General features: G+C 38.6%; 1 protein-coding gene across 4 annotated transcripts in view; it reads right to left on the bottom strand.

Annotated features, from left to right (window-relative positions):
• The window catches only part of LOC113065203 (phosphofurin acidic cluster sorting protein 2-like), a 61171-nt gene extending 51789 nt beyond the window's left edge, over positions 1-9382 (bottom strand). For 2 of the 4 annotated variants that reach the window (XM_026236459.1, XM_026236458.1), the window contains exon 1: positions 9024-9381. The gene's annotated coding sequence lies outside the window, so the exon portion shown is untranslated. Of the gene's footprint in view, positions 1-9023 lie in introns of all 4 variants that reach the window. The other 2 variants (XM_026236457.1, XM_026236460.1) reach the window with 2 other exon arrangements.
• Positions 9383-14291: the final 4909 nt, after the last annotated feature.

The following is a 14291-nucleotide window of genomic DNA, read 5'->3' as shown; positions in this document are numbered from 1 at the left end:
ATCTCTGCAGCTTAATGCATGCAAGCATGAAAACACCAGACCCTACAAACACAAGCACACTCGCTGCCCCCAGAGATACACTCTCTCTTTTTGATTCACTCATTAAGTAATCATAGGAAAGCAGATGGTTTTAACACTTTTGGCCTGTTTTGCACTATTTATCTAAACTTTGATGTTCACACATTTGTCTGCTACAATTTAAAGTGCTTCCAGCATCCCAGTCTCACATAATTACTTCGATCACCAAAGCAACAACATAGCAATGGACTAACAACAACCACTCAAAACACCCTCGAAACCACTTAGGAACAGCCTTGATGAGCTGCTGTCACCTAGGGCACGTCCTGGCCAGGATTTCTATATTGCCTAAAATATCCAGGTTTTGGCTTTGTTTGTGCTGCACAGACAAATCGGTGTATGACATCAAAGTACCTTGAGAGCTAGAGAGCAGACGCTCCTTATGCTTTTGAAACACTCTTGCGGTACTTTGATGTTAAACACTGATCGGTCTGCGCAGAGCCACTTCAAATCGAACACACCTAATATGTACCCATATTTGCACAGCTTTGATCGTCCTCTTTAGTTACCATCTTCTCAAGCGCAATGATTAATTGATTATTTACAATGCCTGCATGTTATTCATCAAACTACTTTACTATCACTACCTTTAGCAAGTATGAAAACAGGAAAACAAAGCCAAAACCTGAGTGTTTTAGGCAATATAGAAATCCTGATGTGCCCAGGGAAAAGAGGACGCATGGTCACCCTACTGTCACCCATAATACCCCAGAAACTACCTAGCAACCCCACAGAGCACCCTAGCAACTGCATGGTAATGCACTAAAACACCTTAGCGACCACATAGCAACATCCTAGCAACCAATCACCCACACACAGAAAATGTAATAAAGCTAGTCATGTTTGGTGATCTAAAGTTTCAATGCAATAATATGAGAAAAAATTGCAATGCATCAATGTTGTTTTGGGACTACTGATGGGAGCTGCAAGGAATCACAAGAAGTGAACCATTAAAATATACAGTGACAATCTTATTTAAGTGACAATAGGTATTTGAGGAATGGCATATTTGTGTTTGTATGATTTACAAAGTATAACCACATATTTAATCAAGTGATTTATTGTTAATAAACTTGCTGTTTTTTTTTTTACGTTAAATTAGATTGTAATTAATACAAACCCAAGTCGCGACTTGCGTGAATAAATCACGCTATTCACGTGTAGTGGGACGCTTGAACATTTTGAGTTTATTCGCTTCATTGGCACGTATATGTCAATTCTTCGTCATCAGTTAGGAACCTAGGTGTGCTACTTGATAGCAATCTTTCCTTAGAAAGCCACGTTTCTAGCATTTGTAAAACTGCATTTTTCCATCTCAAAAATATATCTAAATTACGGCCTATGCTCTCAATGTCAAATGCAGAAATGTTAATCCATGCATTTATGACCTCAAGGTTAGACTATTGTAATGCTTTATTGGGTGGTTGTTCTGCACGCTTAGTAAACAAACTACAGCTAGTCCAAAATGCATCCCATCTCTTTAACCTGGCATACACATAACATACTAATATGCTTTTAATATCCAAATACGTTGGCCGTGGTCACCAGATCCAGTCTGTATCCAGATCAGAGGGTCACTGCAGTCACCCGGATCCAGTACGTATCCAGACCAGATGGTGGATCAGCACCTAGAAAGGACCTCTACATCCCTGAAAGACAGCGGAGACCAGGACAACTAGAGCCCCAGATACAGACCCCCTGTAAAGACCTTGTCTCAGAGGAGCACCAGGACAAGACCACAGGAAACAGATGATTCTTCTGCACAATCTGACTTTGCTGCAGTCTGGAATTGAACTACTGGTTTCGTCTGGTCAGAGGAGAACTGACCCCCAACTGAGCCTGGTTTCTCCCAAGGTTTTTTTCTCCATTCTGTCACCGATGGAGTTTCGGTTCCTTGCCGCTGTCGCCTCTGGCTTGCTTAGTTGGGGTCACTTCATCTACAGCGATATCATTGACTTGATTGCAAATAAATGCACAGACACTATTTAAACTGAACAGAGATGACATAACTGAATTCAATGATGAACTGCCTTTAACTGTCATTTTGCATTATTGAGACACTGTTTTCCAAATGAATGTTGTTCAGTTGCTTTGACGCAATGTATTTTGTTTAAAGCGCTATATAAATAAAAGTGACTTGACTTGACAAACACTAAACCTCTTCATGGTTACATACATAATACTGCAATATTACATGCAATAAACATTAATTTAACAACATAAAAATATTGTACCCGACCCACTTCTTGACCCGCATTTTTTAAAAGTAGTAAATGCTCATCGTAGCGTCATTGGGCCATAGACATAGGGGTGCTGGGGGAGGGGGGATGTTTGGGGGAGCGGAGAGCGCTGTTCTGAATATTCTGCAGTGCTAACTCATTCCGTGGGGTCGCTCGCTCAACTCAGAATGGCTTGCTGGTTCGAAAATATGTGGAATAAGGGCTGCCTTCGACAAATTTTTTTTTCTAGTCGACTGGTAGTTGTTCATTTAAGCCATTCGTGGACAAATCACCCCGTTAATATTAATTTAATTAATTAATATGGCTATAGCCTACAGGATATAAGGCGTTATGACCACATAAAGCTTGCCACAAATTCAATTTGATTATGAATGTGTCTAAATTAGCTAGGATTGTTTAGTATTTGTTTAGTAGCCTAATAAACGGGTGTTTTCTGTGTTGCTGCAAAGATGAAGTTGACTATGTGGACTCACTATGCCAGAGAGAAATGCACATTTCATATGGATTACATAATCAGAGAGTAACCTATTTATCATGGTTTGAATATTTTCGTTTAAAAGTAGTCATTTCAAGCTTTTTGTAATATATAGCCTATATTTCTCAAATCTGTGAGGCACAAGCTGAGTTTTGGTGCCCTCCAGTTCACATGCAATGCAAGTGATCATATTGGCGCCTTATTATATTGTGTGCCATATATTTGCTTCTTATTTATTACGGGCAATTCATTAATAAAACATTGATCATAATTAAGATACAATTTATACAAAACGAAAATCTTTTTAAAAGAGTTTTCTATAAACCAAAACTTAATGAAGTCGTCAAAATCATGTTTTACCAAAATCAGCGCCGTTGCTCCCCAGTCTTCACCTTTTCTCTTGCCGCCTCCATCTCTACCTGCAGACTGAGCTCGTGCGTCATCTTCACAACAGTTATTCAGCCAATAAAGTGTAGGCCTATGTATTTCAAAATTGTGTCTAGTACTATATAAATTACAAAGGATTAATTGGCATCTTTATTCAAATGACCTGACCGACCGCGACCCGAATATCATTAAAAATATTTATGGATGACCCGTAACCGCAGACACCCGCTCATTTTGGATCAGCCCGCGCATCACTGATAGCTACTCACTGACTCCCAGAGTGCATTGCAGCAGAATAAATTCTGCAGTTGCTTTGTTTTACAGATGTTGTTTTTATTTGCTAATTTTATTTCCTGTTTTGTATCAGTAGTAGCACAACAAAAAGAGCAAATAAAATGGTTCCTGTTACAATTAATACAAATGGTCACACTTTATTTTAAGGTCCAAATCTCACTTATTAACTAACCATTAACTATGACTTTTGCCTTAATTAACTTCTAATTTGCTGCTTATTAATAGTTTATAAGGTAGTTGTTAAGTTTAGGGTATTGGGTAGGATTATGGATGTCGTGCATTATATGTACTTTATAAGCACCAATATACAGCCAATATGTTAATAATAGGCATGCTAATAAGCAACTAGTTATTAGTGAGAATTGGACCCTACACTAAAGTGTTACCATACAAATAAATGAATTTTAATTGGTACCATTGTTGTGTTTCCCGTGCTGAATGTTTAAGTCTGTGTGTGACTTCAGCATATTGCCACAAATTATTTAAGGATTAGATTAACCCAATTATGAACCTGTGAAGATACAAAAAAAAAAAAAAAGATTGCTTTACTTAGAAGTTAGGTCACCTTCTATAAACAACCTATTTATTGCTTTTCTAATTACATTTATTTACCTAATATAGTATGAAAACTTACTGTTAACCAGTTAACAGGTTTTAACATTTTTACAGTCTTTCTTATTTTTTCCGTTAAAATCACAATAATTTTTTTTACAGTTTTTGTGATGAGGTTTTTTTATGGTTAACCAATAACAGGCTGGTCCTGATGCATTTTTCAGTCTTCTATGTATGTTTGCACTGTAGTGAATGTATATAATATATAATGAATCTATCATAGGTGTGTAATTATGGTGTAATATGGCTTGGCACATACGTAGACACTATGATTTTATGCAGGACACTGCTAATTATATCAAACATCCTGTTCATTTCTTGAAACAAGTGCCACTCCAGTTCTCAATTACAGAGCAGAACACTGCAAAATTCATCCAACACATGCACCAACATATTAGCATTATACAGTGATAGCTGCTCTACGGCAGTCTGAGCTCGGCGAGGGGAAGAGAAGCACAAAACGATACAGCAGGGTCCTGAGGCGATCCGAAATGATTTAAAATGCCTCCCGTTGAGCACTCAAATACTGAAGATGATGTGCCCTTAAAAAGAGAATGGTGAAAATGTCATCAAATCATCCAGCAGTGGGAAACTATATTGCTAATCAATCACAAATCAGATGCTTTTAATCAATGGTTAATCAATCACAAATAGCTTAGAAACCAAAGCTATGAATGTTGTTCAGTTGCTTTGACACAATCGGTTTTGTTTAAAGCGCTAGATAAATAAAGGTGATTTGACTTGACTTATATTTGAAGTACATCTGAAGCCATTTATGCATGTTCAGTGCAGATGGGAATTATAAAGAATTGTGCTATTCAGGTTCCTTAAGGACAATAATATTCATAATGATAATAATTAATAGAGTAATCATTATAAAACAATAATTGTTTGTAGCAGCCAGTGTTCTGGAAAATTACTTTCAAAAGTAATGCATTTCAATATTGCATTACACACTAAAATAAGAGACTAATTGCATTACTTAGTTACTTTTTATGGAACAAAAATGTGTTATATAAATTTTTCGTTACATTTTCAACCTGGGAAGGGCTTGCTTTGTTTTTAATATAAAAATGTTATACTTTACTACCAAACGCGAAATGAATAAGCCTCAGGCTGAAGGAAGTTTAAATTCACATCTGTACAGTAGACGGCACAGCTCAAACCTTTCTGAACTGCATGAATAATAGGATGCAGGAAAAGAAAGTTCAACACTGTTCAGAAATAAAAAATAAAACACAAATGTTATGTTTAACTAAAGTTGTTTTTGCTTATTAGTATGGTTGAATTGGCTCATCGAAGAGCAGCAGCAAAGACACTGGTTAATAAAATGGGATTAAATCCTTAAAATATATTTGTGTTATTTAGCATATTTAATTATTGTAGTTTTGCATCATATTCTGAGTTTGCATTTCACTGTTTTCATTAATTTTGAGGCACAGGAATCTGTTTTTGCGTGATATGAGTGAATGCATGTCCACATTTAATTTAGATCTACAGTAACATCATGTTCAGACAGTGCTTTCAACTCTGGACTCACTCCTAATTTCTCTCAACATGAGGACAGGAGAGCTGTCGGTCAATACATGAGAAAACAAAGTAACTGGTATTACTTATTTGAAAAGGTAACACTGATATTTTCTTGTCAATTTTAAAGTAATGCACCCCCAACACTGGTAGCAGCCCTAGAAGATTCACCCCAAAATAAAAAACCTGTCTTCATTTACCGTTATATTCCAAACCTCTATGACTTCATTTCTTCTGCAGAACATATTACAATATTTATCTAACACTGAGACATTTCCGCTGACATTTACTGATGCCCCAAAGTCCTTTTAGTGTGTATCAGTGGTTTAAAGCAGAAAATGAGTCGTGTGCAGCTCATTTCCTGAGGGACCCTTGAGCAACAGAAACAAATGGTTTTTAAGATGTACAATGATGCACGTATTTCCACCCCATTGATCTCTGGGAAAGGACAACATCATGTACCTTGCCGACATCAGCTGGCGTTTCATCAGAAATAATGACCCTACACGTAGTCCCACACCAATTAAGGTCCAGTGAACAAGCATGAATAATTGAAATGCTATTGACTGCATAAACTGATTGGGGCCGCATGTTTAATTATGGCAGGCTGTTCTATGCCTGGATGGGTTTACACTCATTTGTCTTTTTCAGGGACAAGAGGAAGGAGGGGAGGAATCTATTAATCACTTCCAGCAGCCCTTGTCATTCGTTTAACTATATAGCAGCTGAGCCTCCTACTAGAGCCTGGGACTGGCTACTGCTGATTACCTCACGACACGCTTAACGTCATGATACAAGACACCATTAGAAACACTGCACTGGTCTTATGATGTGATTTCAAGTGTTTCAAGCTGTTTGTGAATAGATAAGATCCTTAAATTGCAAAGGCTAAAGTCTCAAACCCAAAGAGATATTATATTTAAAAGTTATTATATTTAAAAGTTATGTTTTCATATTTAAAGAATTTCCCACTGACGATTCAAACGCGAGTTTTATCAGTGTAGAGTAAGTCATTATAATCAGTAAATATGTCCCCACTGGATGCAACAAATGCCTCATTTGTAATCTGTTTTATTGCTTTTGTCACGTCACGCCGGGACACGGCATCATAGTATGTTAAGGGGCGTAACATTTCCATCACAAACTTGAGGTATTCGGCCAATCACAACGCACTAGAGAGCTGGCCAATCAGAGCACACCTCACGTTTCAGAATGATGAGCTTTGTAAAAATATATGTGTTTCAGAAGGCGGGCCATAGAGGAGAAACAATAATGTAGAGTAAGTGGAAAACAATGTGTTTTTTGTACATTAAAGCACATAAACACATTGTATTACACCAAATATACAAAATGTTCTTTTTTTAACGTCTTATGACCCCATTAAAATAAAGTGTTAATATATTGCTTATCAATATCTCTAAAAAAATGTGATGTCTATTTTTTGTCTTTGTATTTTTGTATCTTTTTACAATATCACTTTCAATTAAGTTGGCAAGATCACAACTTTTTCTGGGGGGGTCATGATGCTGTATATTCAGTAAGAGTGCAGGACACACTGCTACAACATTTAAGTACAATTAAGCACTAATTGAACTGAAAGTCATGAAAATGTTTTACATATATTTAAAAAAACATAAAACAGCATGTTCTTGATTCCCAACCCTACTCAGTAGAGGGACTCAGCTGTATTTCTGCTGGACATTCAGCTATGCTGGATGAAGCAGAACAAATGAAGCAAACAGCTTTGGCATTTCAGTGAAATACACATTTGCCCTTTCTTTGAGAGGACTTGAGGGCGGCCAGCAGCGTCAGATCTCGAGCTGTGAACCGCTGAAGTCCTGATACTTGAAGGACGCCTGTATGCAGGAAGCAATCCTGTTCTTATGTCCAAAGCCATCGGGACACATCTGGGCCCGGCTGATTCATCTAGTCCCACAAGTTCTCACAGCTCTCTGTGAAGCTTTATGTGCCACCAGGTTTGCTTTTAGAAAGGCAATTACTCGCTATCCTAAGCCCATCATCCAAAATAACAGAAGAAAAAACAACAGGAAGGTGGCACACATCCCCACTTGCTACATATTTAGATAAAAAAAAAAGTTGTGATAGATTGTGAATACAGTAACAGCCAAAGGACCTTTTTAGACAAAGTGCTCATTTACTACATAAATATTACAGACACAAAACATTATTAAGAAAATTCATAATGTCATAATGTTTTCATATGTTTTAAGTCAACAACTGTAAAAAAAAAAAAAAAAAATGTTGTAATTTATGTTACATTGATTGTAATGTGTGAAGTTGTGTGGAAAAACAACAACCCAATCTCTGACAAAACTGAACTATTTTATGAGCTGGAAATCTTGTATGAAATTGTACAATGTAGCTAATTCATAATAATTAATGTATTCAACTCTCAGTGGAGTGTATGCAGATTGTACGGAATGCAATCATACAAATGTGCAACTAATTCGCCAAAATGGAAATGTCTATATGTTTAACAACAGCTATAATTATGTAATGCAGCATTTATAAAGTAATAACAAATACTAATTCAAAACTGAATAAAAAAAACTGCTAACTAACTTCGTTCCATATGCTGAATATGCATCTTTTTACAAACAAATGACCCTCGTGTTTATTACAACAAGCGCACATTAGCACTGATTTGACTGTGATGAATACAAAAGGCTTTTGGGAGCTCCGATTGCTCCAGATTAAAAATCCTCAATGCAATTGACAGGCTTTTAAAAAACATACTCCATCCTCGTTTTGAAACCAACACGAAACGAATTTTCAGTAAATGTATGCAAAGTCGCACTTAAATGATATTAATGCAAAATAATGAGACAAAATGTCATGTTGACGGCATGTCTCAGAAAAATACAGATACTGAAATGAAGCACTAAATATTTGTATGCCCCGCGTTTGCAAGGCTTAACTTTAGTGGGTGTGTTTATATGACACCCGAAACAAGTAAACTAACTGCGATTTTGTTTATAAACCAAACTAAACTATTAAAGAAATATGCCCTGATACACGGCGTTATGTTTCCAAATATTACGTTTTTCAACATAACAACACTGCATGATGATTTGTTGTGACCCGCTTTACCAAACATGAACATTAATCCGGTCAACTATTGATGTTTTCTGTGTAACGTCAGACACTTGCAAACACAGATGTCCATAACGGTCCTTTCAAATGAACATGGACATACGTAGGTTCCCAGAACTCACCATCACAGCTCTGAATGCATGACTTTTGTTTTGACCTCTTTAAAGCATAACATGCGCAAATTAAAGCCCATGATGTTGCATGCACAGAAAAACATGCAATCCAACTAATGCACATTGTTTGATCAATTCTGAAGCATTATTTACACATGAACAATAGTATTATGTTTGATGTACCTCGGAACACAGCTCGGAGAGGAGCGGTCAATCTCCCACGTTGCAAACAAATTCATTGGCACAGGCATGATGGGACCCAAACCCGCCGCTCCCGAGCCCGAGCCCCCAGCTCCGGCCATGGCTGGTCCTCCGGGCGCAGCGGCAGCGGGAGCGGGTGCACCGACGCCCGGGTTCATGAAGGCGGCCCGGGCCCCTCCTCTCTCCACAGCCGCGGCCATCATCGAACGGACGCTCAAGCTGGACTGGGATGGTTGAGGACCTCGCTTCTCATGCACCAGGTCCGGACAGCTTTCTGCTCCTGCTCATCTCTCACATACACAGATTTGCGCTGGTCAGAGGCGGAGCTTCAAAAGAATCTGGAGCAGATGCGGTCTGATATCGGTCGATAGGCGGCGCTGAATCACGGGTTCCAGTTCCAGTTCAGTAGGCCACTCGCTAACGAGTCGTTCTATTGAGTGATTCAGTCGAACCGATTCGCGAACTGTTCGAAATGAACTGCACTGTTTATAAGAGAGACAATCTGTGTGTCAGTAAACCTGTAAGGTCACTCAAATCTTTGAACTTATTACCATTAACAACGTAAGATTTGACGATATAATAAAAAAATAAAAAATAAAAAAAATGTATAGGGAAAAGCTCAATAAGATTGATTGAATCAATAATAATAATAATAATAATAATAATAATAATAATAATAATAATAATAATAATAAACAATTTCTAAAAGCTATATGATCTGAAATGCATGTAAATTAAACACTGTCATATTTAAATTTGAATAATTTATACTTGTGGCACAAATGATTCATGAAGAACTTGTGTGAAGCAGTTTAAAGAATCAGTCTCTCTAAACTCCTCCTTTGCGCGATCCCTCACTGCTGTGATTGGTCAGATGGAGCAGTAGGGTGATGAGTTTCTCCCTCCACAGAACCTGGCGAAGCCGAAGCCCCCCCCCCCACTCCTCCTTGAAGACAGTGCTGCCTATGTAGTTCGAGACATCCTGGACTCCTGGCGGCGTGGTGGACAACTTGAGTACCTAGTGGACTGGGAAGGATATGGTCCAGAGGAACGCTAATGGGTCCCACGCAAAAACATCCTGGATCCGAACCTAATAGACACCTTCCTCTCCAGTCATTCCAACAGACCAGCTCCAAGAGGAAGAGGACCTCCACCACGTCATCGGGGTCCTCGGCCCTCAGGAGCAGAGTTAGTCCTTAAATTCAAAGGACTAACTCTATCTCTACTTACCTCTCTCCAGCGATCTCCAGAAACTCCCAGTCATCGTTGTGCGTGTGTGTGGTACACCCTCCTTCTCCAGCGTCTCTACCCCTCTTCAGCGGATCCATTCCTCACTGCCTCCTACTCCATCACTTTACCCAGCACTACCCGCTCCTCTGCTTGTGCCTAAATAAACTGTCTTTGTTATCCTCAGCCTCCTGTGGTATTCCATAACAACAGCCTGGTTCAAAAAATAATTTTTTTATTAAAATAAATATAATTCTTTATTAGGGGCACTTTAAATCTATTTTCTGAGAAAACTAACATGTTTTTTGACCTTGCATGCATGTAAATCTGTTTTAGGAGACTTAATATTAGCAACCTTAAAAATGGCATAATAGGGACATTTTAATATCACAAATTTTATCTGGGCTTTTGTGACATATTTATGACCATCATGAGGCAAAGTGATGAGCAAGTGATGAGGGTTTGGTTAGTTGATGGTTAAAGTAATGCTGAAAGCACCCAAGTAGCACAATCTCAAATATCAAAACTCAAAATTTGTAATTACCATACCTAACATACGTATTGATCATAAACACAGCTAAAAGCTTCCAACCAGTGTCCCTTCTTCACAAAACTTAACATCTAGCAAAGTTTTATCATAGGGAGAATGCCAAATGTTTCGATTTGAAAACATTTCAGTCACATGTAATTTAAGCCTTTTAACAGTTTAAAAGTAGCCAAATTCACGAAATAAATAATTATATGCATTATTAGAATGTTTGCAGGAGTAGGTGGGGCTGGACACAGTCTTTGAAGGGCTCTAAAACACAAAAGGCAAAAGGCAGCTCTGGTTGTAATTAACAAGCTTATTTTGAACTCTTTTATTTTGTGCAGTTTGGTTTAATTTGAAATTTTATTTTCTAAAGATGGTCTTGAAAACTTAACACCAAATTCTTAGAGTTGCTTTTGGTATATATCATTATATTAGTATTAATTATATTAATATTAATTAATATTATAATAATATTAATTATTCATTATGAATAATATACATTGGATGAAAGCTTGGCAATAAATATTTAAAGCAAAGACAGAGGGGCCGTAGCTAGATCTATTTTTAAAACAGTGATCTATTTTATCCATTTTAAATTGGAGATATATTTCAAACACTCAAATCATTCTTTACCGAGTTTATCAGCAGACTCTAGCCCTCTGCTGGTAGTAAACTCTGTGGCATATTATCTCATGGCGCCCTCTCGAGTCTGTATTAGGACCTAAACTATATGAACACATTGTCATGTGCTATTTTTACAATTAAATTTAATGAATTAGAATTTTCTTTTCATCTTCAGGTTACTATATATTGTATATTTCAACAATATACAAAAGGTTCATGAAGATACAAAAAAAATAAATGAAATTTAAAATGTGGTACGTAAATATGAACACTAATAACTTTTTTTTTTTTTTTTTATCTTGCTTTGAAATAGGCACATTGAAATGACCATCAATAGAGAACAGATTATTTTGAGTGCATTGTTCAAATTCTTCTGGGCTCGAGTGACACTGATGCTTTGACTCTGAGAACCAGCAACATGTCAGAAGTGCTAGTAAGCGTAAAGAAGTCCTGGTGTGATAAAGACTACCACAGGCAAGGGTGATTCTAGGGTTATCATTTTAATCAGGGCCGTCGCTAGTGGAGTGAAAGGTGGTGACGATTATAGGGGCCCACAGCTGGGGGAGGGGGGGAGGATTCCGTCTGGCTGTGGCCATCCTAAAAAGGAAAGTTGACAGGCCACTGCTGCTTGTGTTCACGAAAGCTTATAATTTTCAAATGTTTTTAAGCCTTGCCACTTGTCAGTTTAAACCTTAAAAATAGTTTGAAGCATTAAAACACAAGACGTGGAAAAACGCAACTGAGAAGCTGTTACTCGCACGCTGTGCTCAGTGCGCACGCGGAGAGAGATCCGCGTTTAGCAGACAGCGACACTGAACCGAGCTCTCGTTTGCGAAGTTCTCCTCGAAGTTCTCCTCGAAGTTCTCCTCGAAGTTCCTCCTGCACATGAACGAACAAATATAAATCACAGTTTAAACAAACAGAAAATAATTTGAAAGAGCCCAATTCAGTACTCGCGGTGTTCTGGTGTTCAGGGCTCATGCAGAGAGAGGCGTCTCAGCGCTTGAACACCGAATTTGCCTCGTTTTGTTCTTACACCGACAAATAAATACAAAATATGTCAAAATACCCGTCTTGGAAATTATGTTTCAAAAAACAGTTGGTTATGTCTTAAGTGAAAGTAAACAGTTTAGAAAAAAAATGGGATGTGTATTATATTATATTATATTTTTTCCTGAATTGCTAATGCAACCTTTTCACAGCACAGTCTGAACAAAATTAAGCATTGCTTGGTAACTGGTCAACAAAGTATTGAATGGCACACAATGTAAATATGGTCATACTAACAGTTGTCTGAAGTTTTGGTTGGTTGAGTTCTTGTCATGTTTTATTACCATTTTCCAAACTATAGCAAATAAACTGTGATAATGTGAGAAATTTTGATGGTTTCTGAATACATTTTGGTTTGATTGTATAATTTATTTACATTGAAGACTATACAGTGCTATTTTACATTTGATTATTCGGTTTCTGTACCAATACCAGTAGCCGCTGAAAACCTTCCTAGAACATTAAAGATTTCTAGGTGGGAGCATGGGACTGAGTCAATTACAGAGATATAGGGGGCTGGTGACTGGTTGCAGGTGTAGGTGATTAGAATTCAGGTGATTGGGATCTGGTGTGTGCAGGGCCGTAGCTGGGGTAAGCGGGGCCCCAGTGCAGGCTGTACCAGTGGGCCCTGTTTGAAATTGTTTAATTTATATGTTCATCTATTTATTTATTTGCGCTAATTGTTTAAGTTGTTTCATGTTTGTAGGTGTCCAGGTACAGAAAACAAATCATTAAATCTAAAATAGCACTGCATAGTCTTCACTGTAAACATTAAATTAACAGTCAAACCAAAATGTATTCAGACTCCTTCAACATTTCTTACATTATCACAGTTGATTTTTTCTAGTTTATAAAATGGTAACCAACAGTTTTTTCGAACATACTTTCCAAGACGGATATTTTGACATATTTTGTGTGATGGTGGATTGAAGGAAAGTCAGGAAACAGATGCGAGTTAACAGTTTTAATGAAGTGAGATGAACAAACAACCACAGTATCAACGGAAGGAGAGTCGATGATGTAGATGAGGACTTCTCAGCGGAGATCCCACCCGATAGTAGCCTCAAGTTTACTATCGGGCTGGCTCTTTTACCGGGCATGAGTAGGTGTTATGAGCAGAGCCTCCACAGTACAGACACAGTCCTTGGGACCTCCGCCATTCCCTCTCCCTCCGGGACAGCCGAGCTCTACCCACTTGTATGGGCTCATGGTCGTCGACGGAACCGACTGTGTTCTCTCGACTCAAGCGCCCCCTAGCAGGTGAGATGGTAGGGCGAGAAGGACTGGGTTGGCGACCCAGTCAACTCTATGAATCCGTTAAGAGTGGGGGGCAGCTCGAGGAGGCAGATCTCTTTCTGAACACAGTCGGATAACCCATGCAGGAATCGATCCCACTGCGCAGCCTCGTTCAACTGGCACACGGCCGCCAGGGTGCGGAACTCGATGGAGTAATCGGTCACTGATGAAGAGCCTTGACAGAGTTTCCGAGAGTTGATGAGCGGCTTCCCTGGCAGCCGCTGCACGGTCAAATACTCTCCTCATTTACTCAGAGAGGGCGTGGAACGAGGCACAACGCCGATGTTGGTTCTCCCACACCGCCTTCCCCTATAAGGCAGCCTTGCCTGATAATAGCGTTAATGTAAATGCCACCTTAGAATCCTTGGTTACGGTGAGTAGGCAGCAGGAGAGGATCGCACAGGAACTGCGGGGAATAGAGCCGAAGGTAAGTGTTCGTGGCTGAGTGGATGTGCGGAGAGAGTGGATGAGGTTCTGGGAAAAACACATACATCCAACGCAGACAACACTAGAGCCAACAA

The sequence above is a fragment of the Carassius auratus genome, chromosome 47, assembly GCF_003368295.1.
Source record: "Carassius auratus strain Wakin chromosome 47, ASM336829v1, whole genome shotgun sequence".
Lineage (NCBI taxonomy): Eukaryota > Metazoa > Chordata > Actinopteri > Cypriniformes > Cyprinidae > Carassius > Carassius auratus.
The sequence above is the reverse complement of the archived record's forward strand: the minus strand, read 5'-3'. Positions and strand labels throughout refer to the sequence as shown.